General features: G+C 43.5%; 1 long non-coding RNA gene across 1 annotated transcript; it reads right to left on the bottom strand.

Moving 5' to 3' along the window:
- Positions 1-3,226: 3,226 nt before the first annotated feature.
- LOC145414584 (uncharacterized) lies at positions 3,227-12,333 on the bottom strand. Its single transcript, XR_013899911.1, has 3 exons — positions 12,231-12,333; positions 10,892-10,983; positions 3,227-3,301 (listed from the first exon to the last, which is right to left on the bottom strand). It is a non-coding gene; the product is annotated as an uncharacterized LOC145414584 (long non-coding RNA).
- Positions 12,334-13,274: the final 941 nt, after the last annotated feature.

A 13,274-nucleotide genomic window follows, 5' to 3' on the forward strand; every position in this document is an offset into this window, starting at 1 on the left:
ATGGTGGTGCCATGCCTCTGCCCGTGTGGAGTCCTGGATGGTGGTGTGATGCCTGTGCCCCTGTGGAGTCCTGGATGGTGGTGTGGTGCCTCTGCCCCTGTGGAGTCGTGGATGATGGTGTGATGCCTCTGCCCCTGTGGAGTCCTGAATGGTGGTGTGATGCCATGCCTCTGCCCCTGTGGAGTCCTGAATGGTGGTGTGGTGCCATGCCTCTGCCCCTGTGGAGTCCTGAATGGTGGTGTGGTGCCATGCCTCTGCCCCTGTGGAGTCATTGATGGTGGTGTGGTGCCTCTGCCCCTGTGGAGTCGTGGATGGTGGTGTGATGCCTTTGCCCCTGTGGAATCCTAGGTGGTTCTGTGATGCCTCTGCCCCTGTGGAGTCCTGGATGGTTCTGTGATGCCTGTGCCCCTGTGGAGTCCTGGATAGTGGCGTGGTGCCTGTGCCCCTGTGGAGTCCTGGATGGTGGCGTGGTGCCTGTGCCCCTGTGGAGTCCTGGATGGTGGTGTGGTGCCTGTGCCCCTGTGGAGTCCTGGATGGTGGCGTGGTGCCTGTGCCCCTGTGGAGTCCTGGATGGTGGCGTGGTGCCTGTGCCCCTGTGGAGTCCTGGATGGTGGCGTGGTGCCTGTGCCCCTGTGGAGTCCTGGATGGTGGCGTGGTGCCTGTGCCCCTGTGGAGTCCTGGATGGTGGCGTGGTGCCTGTGCCCCTGTGGAGTCCTGGATGGTGGTATGGTGCCATGCCTCTGCCCCTGTGGAGTCCTGGATGGTGGTATGGTACGATGCCTCTGCCCCTGTGGAGTCCTGGATGGTGTTGTGATGCCTCTGCCCCTGTGGAGTCCTGGATGGTGGTGTGATGCCCCTGCCCCTGTGGAGTCCTGGATGGTGGTGTGGTGCCTCTGCCCCCATGGAGTCCTGGATGGTGGTGTGGTCCCTCTGCCCCTGTGGAGTCCTGGATGGTGGTGCGGTGCCTCTGCCCCTGTGAAGTCCTGGATGGTGGTGTGATGCCTCTGCCCTCATGGAGTCCTCAATGGTGATGTGATGGCGTGCCTCTGCCCCTGTGGAGTTCTGGATGGTGGTGTGGTGCCATGCCTCTGCCCCTGTGGAGTCCCGGATGGTGGTGTGGTGCCATGCCTCTGCCCCTGTGGAGTCCCGGATGGTGGTGTGGTGCCATGCCTCTGCCCCTGTGGAGTCCTGGATGGTGGTGTGGTGCCTCTGCCCCTGTGGAGTCCTGGATGGTGGTGTGGTGCCTCTGCCCCTGTGGAGTCCTGGATGGTGGTGTGGTGCCTCTGCCCCTGTGGAGTCCTGGATGGTGGTGTGGTGCCATGCCTCTGCCCCTGTGGAGTCCTGGATGGTGGTGTGGTGCCTCTGCCCCTGTGGAGTCCTGGATGGTGGTGTGGTGCCCTGCCCCTGCAGAGTCCTGGATGGAGGTGTGATGCCCCTGCCCCTGTGGAGTCCTGGGTGGTGGTGTGATGCCTCTGCACCTGTGGAGTCCTGGATGGTGGTGTGGTGCCATGCCTCTGCCTCTGTGGAGTCCTGGATGGTGGTGTGATGCCCCTGCCCCTGCAGAGTCCTGGATGGTGGTGTGATGCCCCTGCCCCTGCAGAGTCCTGGATGGAGGTGTGATGCCCCTGCCCCTGCAGAGTCCTGGATGGAGGTGTGATGCCTCTGCCCCTGTGGAGTCCTGGATGGTGGTATGGTGCCATGCCTCTGCCCCTGTGGAGTCCTGGATGGTGGTGTGGTGCCATGCCTCTGCCCCTGTGGAGTCCTGGATGGTGGTGTGATGCCTCTGCCCCTGTGGAGTCCTGGATGGTGGTGTGATGCCTCTGCCCCTGTGGAGTCCTGGATGGTTGTGTGATGCCTGTGCCCCTGTGGAGTCCTGGATGGTTGTGTGATGCCTGTGCCCCTGTGGTGTCTTAGATGGTGGTGTGGTGCCTCTGCCCCTGTGGAGTCCTGGATGGTGATGTGATGCCTCTGCCCCTGTGGAGTCCTGGATGGTGGTGTGGTGTGTCTGCCCCTGTGGAGTCCTGGATGGTGGTGTGATGCCATGCCTCTGCCCCTGTGGAGTCCTGGATAGTGGTGTGGTGGGATGCCTCTGCCCCTGTGGAGTCCTGGATGGTTGTGTGGTGCCTCAGCCCCTGTGGAGTCCTGGATGATGGTGTGATGCCTCTGCCCCTGTGGAGTCCTGGATGGTGGTGTGGTGCCATGCCTGAGGCCCTGTGGAGTCCTGGATGGTGGTGTGATGCCTCTGCCCCTGTGGAGTCCTGGATGGTGGTGTGGTGCCTCTGCCCCTGTGGAGTCCTGGATGGTGGTGTGGTGCCTCTGCCCCTGTGGAGTCCTGGATGGTGGTGTGATGCCTCTGCCCCTGTGGAGTCCTGGATGGTGGTGTGGTGCCTCTGCCCCTGTGGAGTCCTGGATGGTGGTGTGATGCCTCTGCCCCTGTGGAGTCCTGGATGGTGGTGTTGTGCCTCTGCCCCTGTGGAGTCCTGGATGGTGGTGTGATGCCTCTGCCCCTGTGGAGTCCTGGATGGTGGTGTGGTGCCTCTGCCCCTGTGGAGTCCTGGATGGTGGTGTGGTGCCTCTGCCCCTGTGGAGTCCTGGATGGTGGTGTGATGCCTCTGCCCCTGCAGAGTCCTGGATGGTGGTGTGGTGCCATGCTTCTGCCCCTGTGGTGTCTTGGATGGTGGTGTGGTGCCTCCGCCCCTGTGGAGTCGTGGATGATGGTGTGATGCCTCTGCCCCTGTGGAGTCCTGAATGGTGGTGTGGTGCCATGCCTGTGCCCCTGTGGAGTCCTGGATGGTGGTGTGGTGTCTCTGCCCGTGTGGAGTCCTGGATGGTGGTTTGGTGCCTCTGCCCTCGTGAAGTCGGAAGGATTCTTCCGCCAGTGTCTGCCTCGGCATCTACTGTAACATTTTCCATCACTGTTTTAATGTTAACAATTATACTGTACATAATAAAAATGAAAATGTTCTGCCATGTTTATTTATCATATTTTGGATAATGTCTTGTATTGATTATATTTAGTTTTCTGTTTGATTACTTGAGCACAACTTTAGCTTGGTTTGAAGTACGGTATAAACGACATACGTCTGAGGAAAAAAAGACGGGTGTTAAAATAAAATGAAAAGTACTTCAAAATATTCAATAAAACACTCTGCAGAAACATGACAAAAAAAATGCAATTAGTATATTTTTTTGTTTTTAAGATTTTTTTTCTAATGGTGAACTTTCCAAGTCGATTGCAGACTTTAAAGTGACCAGGTTCCACGCCAAGCGTTTGATACTCAGAAGACTCCCCGGAGACAATCTGAAATGAGAAAGGTGTCAGTAAAAAAATAAAAACCAGTTTGAAAATTTCTCTACTCCCACTGCTCTTCCCTTCCTCAACCATAAATGCTTTGTGGAGTGAAGGTGGAGAGAATTTGAATGAAGAAGCTATGAGGAGGAGGGGAGGTGGAGGTAGATGAAGAGGCATGGGACAAAAGTTTGCATAATGTTTTACCAACACTACTTATCACTTTATCAAAGGTAGTTATGAGAATATACAAAGTGTCTCTAAGCATTTGGGAATATTAATCAGCAAAGAAAGTGAGCTGATGATGTGAAATAGTTTGCAAATTTTTTGTCTCAAACTGTACCAAGCACTTACAGCCCTAACACAAATGAACAGCCATCTTGGATATGAATGTTGCCAGCTAGAATTATTTTTACAAAATTTTGGACATTGTATAAATCTGAGGTGCCAGTAGCTGCCACCTGGCACTACTCTGAAAATTTTTGGACTAAGTATATTATTATGCTATGATGCAAAATACTAAAGAACTGAACGGCCAAGTTGTTAATTTATGAAAAAAAAATTTGGACTTGGTATAAATCTGCGATGGCAAGAGCTGCCACCTAGAACTGACAATTTTTGGACTTAGTATAATTCTGTGATACTGTGATAAAATATTAAATAACTGAATTGCCAGGTAGTGAATTTATGAGCAGTTTTTTGGACTTAAATATAAATCTAAGATGCCATGAGTTGCCACCTAGCACTGCTCTGGCAGTTTTTGGACTTTGTATGATTTTGAGATGCTGTGAAATAAAACATTAAAGAAATGATTTGCAGGTAGTTAATTTTTGAAAATTTTCTGGACATGCATGGTTTTGGAATGATGAATTATTAGTTACAATTACATGAACCTGAAACATGAGACAGGGACAAGTGTTGCATGGGAAGGTGTGGGTAGGGTGTGTGGAAGTGTGGGCAAGGTTTGGGTATGCAGGTGTGTGTAGGGTGCGTGGAGTTAAGTGTGGAGGTGTGGGTATGGTATGTGGAGGGGATGGAAAGGATTTGGGTATGCAGGTTTGGGGAGGATGTGTGGAGATTTGGGCAAGATGTGTGGAGGTTGAATAGTGTGTATGTGGAGGTGTGGGTAGATTATGTGGAGGGGGTGGGTAGAATGTGAGTAGGACATGTGGAAAAGAAGGAAGGGTTTGGGTATGGAGGTGTGGGTAGGGTATGTGGAAATGTGGGTAGGGTTTTGGCATGCATGTGTGGGGTAAAGTGTGTGGTGGTGTGGGTAAGGTGTGCAAAGGAAGGGAAAGATGTGTGGGCAGGGAAGGAAGGGTTGGGTAAGGTGAATAGAGGGAGGTGTGGGTAGGGATGAATGGGATGGGTAAGAAGTGCAGAGGGAGGGGTGGGTTAAGACACGGTGGACTGACTCAGGTTAGGTTAGGTGACAACAATATGGCATGCCTTCAAATATCCATTAAGTGATAAATCATAAGTTATCTAGTTTGACAGAGATTTAAAGTATCAAAGAATTAAATTTTTTAAAGCATAATCTTAAAAACAGTTTGGTATACTTTTGGAAGGATGTGAAAAGACTAGCAAAATCTCAGCATAAAAAAGAAACTCTACTTTTTATGATCTGCCATGAAAATACCCAAGAAGTGACAAATTATAATGTTCATTAAAAAAATAAAAAAGTTACATTATCATCATGTAATGAATAATGGAGTACTATTATTTTGGCAAAATAAATGAAGAAAACTTTAGATAATTTCTATATCTGGACAATTTTCAGATCAATACAATCAATGCTGGCTATTATTTAATATAATGTGAAAGGCTGTGTGTGATGCTTAAAAGGACACTGAATCACAAACAAACTTATGGTGATTAAGAACTATTTTGCAGTAAGAGCAAGGGAACAAACAAGGGCACAGAATCCCTTCATGTCTCTTGTTCTTCTTGAGTAAAAAAATAAAATCTCAGTTACGGAAAGATAATTATCCGTAACTTGTTTGTGATTCTCATCTGTGACCCACACATGCAGGTCAGTGGCTGTCAGTGTGCCTGGTACATATCTTCATCACCTTACGAGGAACACTAGCACCTCTTCCTTAACAATTTATGTATATTACATCATATTATATTCTTGTATGGTTTTTTCTAGCACCTCTTCCTTAACAATTTATGTATATTACATCATATTATATTCTTGTATGGTTTTTGTCTTACTATTAAAAATAAAGATTGCACAAATAACATATGCAGTACAGAAATACCCATATATATATGCACCTGCAATGATTAGGCATAGGGGAACTTGCCTAAAATACAATGATGATTACTCCATGGTTGAGATGACACAATTTAACCTCCCCCCCAAAAAAAAATACGGTAAATAAACAAGTGCTTCAAATGTTTTTTCTAGCACATTAAATCCCTCTTATTAATGAGCTATTGATATAACCTTCTGATCAGCTGGGTGAGTGAAAGTAAATATCACGATTCCTGGGAATACAGTGTGGTGGGTCACTGAATATATATTGGTTATTGTGGTACATGGTATGCCTAGTGGAGACTGGCATCCACATGTGTTAACAACCTCATTATGTACCTACAGTTTATGCCTTAATAGAGATCTGTGATAGAGATATGCTTTTGATTCGGTTCGGGTAATAATTCAGAACAAATAAAACTACTGACAGAATTATTTTGGAGGAAATTAAGGTGACTAAAATAATGTGAAATGTTGCCAAAATTATGAGAATGTCACATCCCTAAGGCCAGAAACTGAGGGTTAGGAATGGTTAATTATGAAAATTTTGAACTAACACAAATACTGATGGTTAAAAATGTTGCCTCAGTATTTATGGGAAATATATGTGAGAAAAAAGGGTCATCTAGTTCACATTATTGCAGGCGTTTGGTGGACCAGTGAACGGTGATCAAGAAAGTTTGAATGTACTATAATTTAATATTGGTAGGTTGTTTTAATGTCTTTCTGTGGGGGTTTTGTAGTCTGCTGGTGAGTTGGAATGCATCTCCACAATTCCTTAAGAATCTATAGGGAAAATTATTTTGACGCAGGATGATTCAATATAAGTTGACACTCATAGGTACGCATCCCCAATGTATACAGAGGCAATATTCTGTACTGTACTGGACCACTAACATATTATATGCAGAAATAAACTGGTAAGGAGGAGGTGCTACTGTGCCCCCAGAACCATCAAGAATATATGCAAAATATACAAGGCCACATGAAACTGACAGGCGACACGCTACAGTTACACTAAATCTGGCCTTACAAGTGCAAATACGCTTGTTGGTTCATTTTCACCTGACTAAAGCAGGACACTCTCACTACTTGAATACTAAGTTTTGGTTGCATGAAATTTAATGAGCCTTATTTATTAGATAGCAATGAATCTCCTTGGTTACTAGAAAATGGACCCTCTAATCTGATTATACTGGTCATTAAGCCAATAGTGGTTGAGGATCTTCATCAGGTGAGAACAAATGCACCAAATTTAACCTCATAATGAGGATATCCATCATAATATTGGCCATTTCATTTTACATCAAGCATATCTTGCCATTCCAACATGACTTCACAGTTTGCTGAAGCTAGTATTATCAAGGACTGAATTTGCTATCGATGATCCAGTAACTGACTTATGCTGGAAAGACACCTTCACACAGTTAAGCCTGGGGTCACAACAACAACAACAACAAAACCAAACCTTCACACTCTTCCCTGTGTCTCACTGTGGTATGGCACTGTGTACCACAAAGGAGAGCCCTGGTGGGGTGGTTGTCTTCCTGTGGTCAGCCGGAGAGATCAGGGTTACTCAACAAAGACAACAACAAATGACAGATTATTTTCCAATCCTCAAAGTAAACTGTTTTGGCCGTAAGTAAAAAGTGTGGTGCAGAGGCTCTGGCTCTCCAGTTACTGATTCTGACAATCCCTTTAACAAGACTCACAATCCAGTAACAGACACTAACAATCGAGTTAACGGGTCAACAATACAGTTAGTATACTCTGATATCTGACAATACAGGTAACATCCTCTGACAATCCAGTTACGAGACTCTGACAATGCAGTGACAATCCAATTAACAGATTCTGCCAATTCACAAACAACTAAGTAACCAGATTTCTGGAAACAGAGTGACAATTCAGTTAACAGAGTCTGCCTATTCAATAACAATCAAATTAACAGATTCTGCTTGTTCCATAACAATCCAGTTAACAGATTCTGACAGCATAGTGACAAACCAGTCAACTGATTCCGCCAATCAATGACGATAAACTTAACATCCTCCGACAACCCAGTTAATTGACTCTGACAATCTAATTAAAAGATTCTAATTATACAGTAGCAATCAAGTTAACAGGCTCTGACAATTCAGTGACAATCAAGTTAAATGGCTCTCAATCCTGTTAGATGCTGGATAGGAATGTCTTTACACGATGGCACCAAGATAAATGGGAAGGCTATATAATAACTGGTTATACAAAAGGAGGAGGATGGACTGCACGAAAAGAGCAACTTCAGACTGTAGTCCACCAGATAGACTGTATCATTCAATGCACTCAGGAATTACATATATCACCACTATAGCATACATAATCCAGGTACAGTCAACAAGTAGCAAGCAGATGATTAATTACCAGCATGCACATACGGATGTACAAAATCTTGTGCTGTTTAGTGACTCGGAACTCCTGCAACACTCAAACCCTCAACATTATCACTACCACAACATCACGACGCTACACCACTGAGACTTGTAACTCCTTTAATATCAACACTCTACCCCAGCACAACAACACGCACTTTGCTGTTACACCAGACACTGCACCATAGTTACTCCAACAAAGACAGTAGCACACCACAAGTGCACCACACAACACCACATCACTGCACCACAGTGACTTCTAACTCTGTATCATCAGCACCATAATGTTACCAAAGCAATTAAACACAACCCATCTCCATGCCTCCCACACCACCTACACCATCATCACATGACACCTTCACTTCATCCACACCATGACAAAACACTACATCACCAATCCACCCACACTCACATCATCATTCCATGTGCATCACCCATACCATGATCTCTTGCTATGAGAAAGGACTGTGGTCTGATCTAGGCATGATGCTGTCTACCACAAAAGGGCATAGGTTCCCTGCATGGTGTACTGTACATACATTTTATACCTGTACGATGGCCAAATAGAAGCAGATGCTTACCAGTGGCTGATGGGTCTGCTCAGTGATACAGACTGGGGTTAAGAGGTGACAATAACAACAACAGCAGCATACCATCCACACCAGCAATTCACTAATCCCTACAACACAAACATCGCCACGACACAACATCCACATCAAAATCTATCTATCTATCTATCTACTGCCAGACGCCTTGATCCCGTTAGGGCTGGCCACAAACAAATCGCCTCCATGTCACCACGTCCCCCATCATTTCGTTGCCCTACTCCCAGCTCACACCCCTGTCTCTCATATACCTTTCCACTCCATCCCTCCGTCTCATCCTTGGCCTCCCCCTCCCTCAAATCACACCACATAAAGCACCACACCATACCATCAACATCATAACCACATCAGTAACATCATAACACATTTCAACCAACAAACGAAAACAGCAGATGATAGTTGCAGCAGATTCAGTCCTTGTGATGTTCATAATTCCACACCTGACTAATACAGTACTCCTATCTTCCATTTAAAGCAAGTTACAGTTATGACCTGTACACGTGTAGCTTATTTCATGTTGCCTCGTAATACACAGAACTACAGATAGATAAACAGACAAATAATAAACCAAACAGACATAGCAAATCCAATTATGAAGTCTGTCCAGCCTTCTGATACAGCCCTTATATTTGATAGCTTTTTTAATCACCATGTAGCTAAGTTTTTTCACTTCAAAGTTTATATATATATATATATATATATATATATCTGCTCAATGAAAACAGAAAACATGAAAGTGGTTGTTGGAGAATTTACTTTGATATCAAAATCTGGACTGACTTCACTGTAAAAAATATATATAAATTTATTCCAATAATTTTTGCCCTTTGCTTGACACATACAAATACCTGGTTAAGTTTCATTTAGTATCTGGAATACTGAGGCTATATTATTGCAGTAACATTAAAAAGTGTACAAAACCGGACACCAACTGAGCTCAGAGAGGAATATGATGTGCTGCTGAACTGCAACAAAATGTATTTCTTTGCATCATCTTCATTTAGGTTTTATCCCTCTCTTTCTACCCCACTTCATTTATTCCTCCTCTTCTTTCTTTTCCTTATCCTCATGATTACCCAACTCCCTCTCTCTCACCATCTTTATCTTTCTCTTCCTCTCCCCTCCTGCATGTTGCTACTCCTCATCCCGCCCTAGGGTGGGAAAGGAGGTCTGGATGATGATGATGATGATCTTATCCCTGCCTCCCCACCTCTTCTCCTGTACCTCATCTTTACCCAACTCCATGTCCCTCTCTCTTTTTATTTCTCTCTCTATCTTTAATTACCTCCCCTCTCTCTCTCTCTCTCTCTCTCTCTCTCTCTCTCCCCTTCCTCCCCACCTCATCCTCTCTACCTTTCAGTTCTTCCTCTCACATTTCTTCTTCCTTTAACTCCCCTCCCTCAGTCTAATTCATTCTCTCCCCCCTTCCTCTGTACCTCCTTTTCTCTACCTCAGAACCTGTCAGTTCTTCCTCCCTCATCTCTCCTTCCCTTAACTCTCACTCGTTCCCTCCACTCCAGACCTCCCTATCTCTCTTTCAGACCCCCTTCCCTATCCCAGGTATTATCTGTTTTTCCCTTACCTACTGAGCTACCTAATCTATCTATCTTTCTATCTACTGTAATTATATATCTAACTTCATCCAACTATTCTGACATTATACTGCATATACGATTTTCTACGTATCTAAATCTATCTATCTGTCTGTCTATCTACCTAGCTATCTATCTAACTCTGCCTGAAATTTCCTTGCAGTCCAACAGCACATCGTTTTCACCCTCTTGTTATGGTAACATCATGTTTATATCTCAGGGTTCCCAATTTTTTATGTTTTTTTGTACTGTGAGTGGGCTGGGCTGTGTGCTTCCAATTCAATAAGGGACGAGAAGTATAAATACAATTAACTGATGAGAGGGTTGGCCAAATGTTCAAAGGTACACATGAGGGCAATATTAAAATGATCACATATGTAGTATGGTGTGGATGCTTGTATCATCTACAGCACCAAAAGTGTGCTATTTCAGAGCCTATTAACACTACAGCGGATCTACGCACATTGTCTGAGAGCTTGTGAATGGCTTGTGCACATATGGTTCAGTTACTCTTGCTCATTTCAAATGAGCCAGTAATAAAGTACGGTAATGTAAAAAAATGTTAATACGATCAAAGAATTCAAATGATATATAGGAGCTCATTAAATTATTAAGATTTCTTATAATTCTCTAGATCATTTTTGTGATTCAGTTGTCAATGGCCTGCTGCCCAGTACTAGTCTGCAGGTTATGGGCTGGGAACCTGTGCATGACACAGTATTACACATTCTCACCTTGAAGGAGACTTCTGGCAGTGAAGGGATGAATGGAGACAGATATTAGCACTTATACCACTGACAGCTATATTGCAGTTTCATCCATCCACCTGCCAACAAAATTCATCATTAGCTAAATTTGATTCCCACAAATTTAAATGGTATTTTTATAAACTGGAAAAGTACAAAGTTATTAATATTTTCATCATAATCACCATCAGTATACCATAATTATTACCATATCACTATCATCATGATCACCACCACCATTTGTTTTATCATCATCATCATAATTATCACCATGATCATCATCATCATCATTGTAATAGTCTTTTCTTACTATCAGGTGAGGCAGGATCCAGAAACATGAAAAGGGAAAACACAAAACAAGGGGAATTATCATCAGTGTCCAAGAAAAGTTAACACATACTTCCTATCACTTGTAATGTTAATCTCTCTCAACACCTGTGTTAAATAAAGACATGAATACACATACAGGAAACATAAATAAGTATACATAAATAGTGTAAAGGTTTTCAATCAATTCTGTTTCACTACTGTATCTGATGGCCATCATTCAATAAATCAGTTAGGCCAGTCAGTTTTGTTAGTCCTAGATCAGTCAGTCATTAATTCAGACACTGTTTGGCCTCATCATTAATTCAGTCAGTCACATTTAGCCTACCAGTCAGTCTGTCAATAAATCAGTAGGTCAATTAGTCAACAAGTCATTCATTAGGTCTGTCAGTCAATGCACACAGGTACCGGTACTGACACCGTACTCACTGTCAACCAAATTTGTCAGTTAGTAAATCATGAATTCATTCAGTCAGTCAATAAATCAGTCAATGCCAATCAGTTAACATATATTTCATAAGTCATTCTGTCACCACATTGCCCAGTTGGTCAATTTATGAGCCAGTCATCTGCCAATGAATTGGCCAGTTTATCAGTCAATTAATAATTTTAAAAATCAGTCAGTCAATAAATAATACTGACGGTGATGATGATAGCTGCAACAAAATGATGCAATGGAACCGTCTACATTAAATGATAACAAACTTAAGAACAGCTAATGGTTATAACCATGATGACAATGATAACTCATCCTGATAATAATAATGGTAGGCTAATGATGAAAATGATGCTAGTTATACAGAACAGAGTGTGACTATACTACATGACTAAGACAAGGATAAAAAAGCATATACTCTCCCCCACCCAGCAAATTTTCCAGCTGAAACTGGCAGGAAGAACTGAGAAGGAACACTAGGTGGTATATAAAAACTGTCATGGAAATTTTACAGAAAAGGATGAAAGGAAAAACATAACGCTACACCAACCACTGACCACTGACCTCAGAATATTTTGCAGATTCTCATCTCTTGGAAATCCAGAGACATCTTAGCCAATCACAACCCATCCCTGGTCTTACGTCAAATTAGATGCATTCATCCCAGAAGGTGGGGGAGGGGGGTCACAAACAAATGGCTTCCACATCAACTTGTTCTCTGCCACCCTGAAAATAAAAATTGGTATATTAAACAGCTGATTGCTACAAAATTAAGAAGGCTCAACAAAAGGAAAAATATCAAGTAAAATTAAATAAATTTGCAACTGAAGCAAAAGAAACATCAAATGAGTGAAGAAACTACCTACACTATTTCTAATCTGATGCACTCTTACCCCTTCTGATACAGAGAAGCCTGGGACTATACTACTTGTTCCAAAATTTTGTGCAAAGGTCGGGTTGCTAACCCATGAAAAAACATATGCGAGCAATAAATCCTATTCATTCCTTTCATGAAAACCCTTAGCTATGGGTCACACATAGCTGGTGTACCTCAACCCACTGGAGTACCAGACATTTTTGGTTTTATGGTTATCTCCTGGGGATATGAACTGCTTCCTTAAATTGCTTCCTGGACTAGAGCCTGTCACTCAATGAATGCCATCTGAATTAATACATCAGGTATACTGGGATTCAGTCCCAACATTCTCAAGCTATAGGCTATTTTTTGGTGTTCTATAGTTTTTCCTCACCTGTACGAACACCTAATCTGTGGGTCAAGGTTAGGTAAAGTGTTGCAAGGGTAAGTTAATGCCTAGAATGAATTGCTGTAAATTTCCATCCTTCAAGGATAGTTGTGAGATGGAACTTATCTCAAATACTGGTCGTTTCCCCAAAACCCTCATAAAGCTTATTAAAAACCAAGAGGAAAATAATAATTCATCGCCAGGTAGAGCTGGGGCTAGAACTTTGTACGATACGGTAATTATATATCAAATGAGTGGAAGATTGATGGTACCAAAATTAACTTTCAGACTCTTATAACTCACTCTCAGGTGAATAAAGTTGTCTAGCATTAGCTGTCATGATATACTGATACAGAATTATCCA

This window comes from Coenobita brevimanus, chromosome 100, assembly GCF_032717465.1.
Source record: "Coenobita brevimanus isolate Jiangsu-jjx chromosome 100, ASM3271746v2, whole genome shotgun sequence".
Lineage (NCBI taxonomy): Eukaryota > Metazoa > Arthropoda > Malacostraca > Decapoda > Coenobitidae > Coenobita > Coenobita brevimanus.